At 44.7% G+C, this 5,000-nt stretch overlaps 1 protein-coding gene across 1 annotated transcript in view; it reads right to left on the bottom strand.

The window, feature by feature from the left end:
- The window catches only part of dpf1 (double PHD fingers 1), a 34,463-nt gene that overhangs the window by 6,576 nt on the left and 22,887 nt on the right, over positions 1-5,000 (bottom strand). The window lies entirely within an intron of this gene.

The raw sequence follows: 5,000 nt of genomic DNA, 5'->3' as shown, positions 1-5,000 counted from the left end.
CTGAATGGACAGAACATGTGACTGACTGTAACAATATGAACAACTCAACAACTCTGTAAAGTCTGGCACAAACAAAGGTGTTGGTCCCATAACAAATATACAATTAATAAGGCTTTTCTACTCTAAAAGATGATAAAATATTCAGTAACTATCTCTGAGAGGGTATGTAAACATATGGTCTCAGTCATTTCATTTGTAGTGTCTTTAAATATTGTGTCTTTAAACCTTTTATTACTGTCATAAATGGTTTATAGGCCTACAACCACAATGCATGATCACTGTACTGTAAACACGACATTGTGCATGAGATCTATTAGTCTCTAACTCTATATTGCTACTACATGTGACGACACTGGAGTGTTTGTTTGTCTGTGAGGGTTTAGATCTGTGTGACGCTTGCAAACACAGATCTAAACCTAAAATCTGTGTGTTCTTGTTCTGGTCAACTCAATTGCTTTTATCTCCTCTGCTTTGATTTTGGGCTGCTGCTGCTGATTGGTCCTCACAATCCCTGGTGTGATAAACGAGACAGACTCACATTTGGAAAGCCACACACACACACACACGCACACACAAACACAAACACACAGACAGAAACATACCAAAAATCTGTTGCTGTGTGCTATTGTGTGTGTGCGCATGTGCATGCCTCGGTTTGCCTTTGAATTTATGTGTATGTGTGCGTGTGCATGTGAGCGTGTGTGGATTGTGTGTCCGTGTGCTTGAAGGCCTCAGAGAGTGAATCAGCAGGTCCTGACACATGTGAGTGAATCGGGGCTGCCCGCTGGCCTGCCTGCATGGGGGAAAAAACTCCATCAATGATTAAACGCCTGCGGCCATGTTTCAGAGCCCGCCTGCAACCACAGACACACCAGTGCTGCTATAGAGAGGGAGGGAGGGAGGGAGGGAGGGAGGGAGGGAGCGAGGGAATGAGGGAGGGATATAAGGACGCACATAGAGAAAGAGAATTAAACAGAGTGAGCTAATGAGCAAAAAATAAAAGGGCCAAAAGTGAGGTTGAGGAAAGAGAGAGAGAGCGAGAAGAGAGAGAGAGAGAGAGAGAGAGAGAGAGAGAGAGAGAGAGAGAGAGAGAGCGGCCTGTGTCAGATGGTCCAAACACACTTTACCCTATCATTTGTATCTTTCTCAACCTACTCCTCCTCTCTTTCTCCACATCTTCCCCTTCTTCTTTTTTTTCTGTACCTTCATATCTACCTGACCCTCCTCTGCCTCCCTCCCTCCCTCCCTCCTCTTCTCCGCTCTCCTCTTCCAATTACCAGGAGGAGTATGAGCACAGCCGCACACTTCACAGCTTTCAAGTGTTGGAGAGAGATTCTCCTGGGAATTATCCAGCTAGAGATGAATCCTCAAATGCCCCCCCTCCTCTCTTTCTCTCTCTCTCTCTCTGTCTCTCTCTCTCTCACACACACACACACACCCTTCCCCATCTTTCCTCCATCCATGCCTAGCTCTGATTTCTCTCTCCTCCTATCTAATTTTCTCCCTTTTCCTTCTCTAACTCCTTCGTTGCCATGCGTTGCTATTCCTCCCTCTGCACCTCCTGTATCCACTCTCTCTCTCTTTTTCATTTCTATGGGACTAATTCTCGCAAACATTTTCTTTTCCTTTTTTTTATTGATGCATTTGGTGTAGATAAAGTGATGATAGGTTGCATTATTGGATATGCTATGTGATTATTCCATGGAAATGTAGCAGCAAGCAGATGGACTGCAAATACTGCACGTCCATGTTAACAAGATTCTTATTCTGTATTTCTTAAACTTTGTTTTTCATGACACTACTCACATTACATACTGATGCTTTCTTGTGGAAAAAATAGGAAAAATATAAAACTGCCTTGGATTATCTTGTGCCTGATCATGTGATGAGTATTAGTAGTAAGTATGCGGGTTTACAGGGGAAAGAAAGGATAACAAATAAGAAAATAAGTGCTATGACGACGATCAGGAACAAAAAAACATTAGCAACCACCCCTGGTCCCTCTCTCTCTCTCTCTCTCTCTCTCTCTCTCTCTCTCTCTCTCTCTCTCTCTCTCTCTCTCTCTCTCTCTCTCTCTCTCTCTCTCTCTCTCTCTCTCTCTCTCTCTCCCTCCCTCCTCCTCGCCTCCATCTCCCACCCAGACTGACCTGGAACCAATAGCACTATAGATGGTCAATAATCTCATCCTCTGGCCAGCCGCAGTGGAAGCCTCATCAAGTTAGGGAATTATCTGTGTGTCCAACTGACGCACACACACACACACACACACACACACAGGCTAATTTCTCACATTCTCTCACCTGGCTTTACTTTCTATTTCTCCATGTGTGATCCTTGATTTAGGAGTAGGAGTCTCGGAAGGTAAAGACATAAACCATGGAACTGGGATCGCAATGTGCAACCTGCCTGATGACTATGAAACATTTAAATGCCTATTCTATGCGACTCTCTTCTATTCTATCCCACATATACAGATAAAGACGTGTACTGGAAGTTGCTGTGGTTACCGTCATTAATTATTAAAAAATAAAACATAAATGTCAAAGCTGGTTTGGATGGGAAGCCTTGGGTGAGATTGAATGTGTATTTGTTCTTGCAGGAGGAGAAAAACACTCCAAACCTGCAGGTGTAGAAGGGGTCAGGGTGAAGGAGGTGGACATACGGAGGGAAGAGAGAATAAGGGGGAGGCAGGATTTTAAGTGCATGGCGAGGAAGACGAACAGAAAGAGAGAGGGAGATGAGGAGAAGGAGAGGAGGACGAAGAGGAAGGGAGGGAGGCAAAAGAAGAAAAAAAAAAGTGGCGCCTGTTGTATCGGAGCAGCGGCGTGTGAAAACACACACGCTGCACTCCTGTCGCCTTGCTGCTTAATGAGGAGAGCCTCTCAGGAGTATCGTGCAAACACACAGACACATACACACACACACATGCACAGTCGCACACAAACACAATGTGAGCGTGCACGACTACACACATGCAGCTCGCACACACAGATACACACCCCAAGATTTACAACCGAGCCTTTGCATAATAACTTTTGCTGTCCAGTTTCGGCCCCTTCCCCCACTTGCTCCCTTTTATGTGACGAATGAGAGTCCCCATGGCCCTCACACACACACACACACACACACACACACACACACACACACACACACACACACACACACACACACACGCACACACACACATACAATAACACTCACATATATTGCACATATTTTAATAAGAAATGAAAGGATACAGAAATAGAGAGTATATAATGCATAAATCAAAAGCACACATACACACACATACATACACACACGCACAATCCCAAATACTCTTGGAGACATCTTCAGGTTTTTTCCATGCAGACAAGCAGGCAGAGACGCAGTCAGATGGAAACCCTCAGTCACAGATGAAAAGTCACTGGCTTCCTTTCTCTTTCCATCTTCCTGTCCTCCTCCCCCCTCCCTTTCCCCTTCCTCTCTCTTCCTTTTTGCACTTTCATACTTTCTCATTACTGCTGCTTCTCTCTCTCCCCCTCCCTCCCTCCCTCCCTCCCCCTCTCTCTCCCTCTCCCTCTCCCTCTCTCTCTCTCTCTCTCTCTCTCTCTCTCTCTCTCTCTCTCTCTCTCTCACTGTCTCTGATTTGATCTCTTCTCTGCACTTCATTGTGCTTCATTTTTTCACTTCCCATTTCGTATTTGGTCTCTCTCTCTCTCTGTTTTCTCTGCTGTACTCTTGAAGAGGAAATTGGAACTCCTTTTCTGCAATCCATCTGTTGTCACACAAATGCCTGCACCAGTGTTGTGCTCCGCTCGCCCTGTTTCCTCTATTTCTTCTCTTTTTCCTTCCTGCCTCGCCCCAATCTACCCCACCCTCATCCTTAAAAACACACACACACACACACAAACACACACACACATACGCACAGACACACACACACACACGCACACACACACAAGGACTACTTTCAGTCTCACTGTCCAGTCAGCAGGTTGCGTAACTCCCAGTGCATTGTGGGTCTGGATGTGTGCATGTGTGTGTGCAATGTGAGCTTGTGTGCTGAGATGACATTGCAAAGTAAAGAGGACAGAGGCAGTTTTGGTGCATAATAAAACTTGATCTATGGCTGCTTTGTAATCATACTGACCCGCAGACACACACACACACACACACACACACACACACATACACGCACACACACACACACTCATACTCCATCAGGTTCTGCAGTCTGCAGATACTGTATGCGCAAATTCAGTGAATAAACAACGATGCAAATAAATTCTCCATACTGACAGAAACAGATGAGCTCACCCATAAATCATGCATGCAAAGAAATCACACATAAACACAAATGCACAAAATGACCAAACACACATTCCTACTGCACACTTACATGTATCTGTGCTGAGTTAAAGGGCCATTTAGCCAATATGGTTTAAATTCTCTACTGATAAAGAGTCGGAAAGCGATTTTTTAATCCTATTTCGGTCCTTCCATTCCTATTTTTGGTTGAAAACGGCAACAAATGGTGAAATCCTATTGAAACAGTGTCAGTCGGCCCTGTTTGTCTCCGGGGAAAGTGGAAAATAACCTGCCTGCCTGCCTGCTCATGGATTATAAGGTTTGAAAATGTTATAAAGGTGAAGATGTACTTAAATTCCTACAGAAGAGGAGGTGGAGTATGACGTATCACTTCTCAGTCGTATCTTTATGTGTTGTATAAGGAGACACTTTATGTGCACCAGACGCTTCTCCACAGACCATAGATTTCCATAGATCCTTAGTTTACAACTGAGCATGCAAAACTTTTCATGACCTGCTGTCAGAGTAGAATCTTTGGCAACAGTAGTGATGCGTCTATGAAACATTTAGACTTAGATTTGTATTTCGGTACACCTTCCTCCCTGTATTTTGCAGTCTGTCAGACAGAAACACAGACAAGGACACAGACAGAGAGGGGACAGGGTGGGGTGAGGTTAAGAGAAGCTGGTGGGTGTGGTGGGGGAGCAGAC

Source organism: Genypterus blacodes, unplaced genomic scaffold (genome assembly GCF_046128005.1).
Source record: "Genypterus blacodes isolate CSIRO-AG114 ecotype Tasmania unplaced genomic scaffold, CSIRO-AGI_Gbla_v1 ptg000003l_1, whole genome shotgun sequence".
Taxonomy (NCBI): Eukaryota; Metazoa; Chordata; class Actinopteri; order Ophidiiformes; family Ophidiidae; genus Genypterus; species Genypterus blacodes.
Note: the sequence above shows the minus strand (reverse complement) of the source record. Positions and strands in the feature narration are given on the sequence as shown.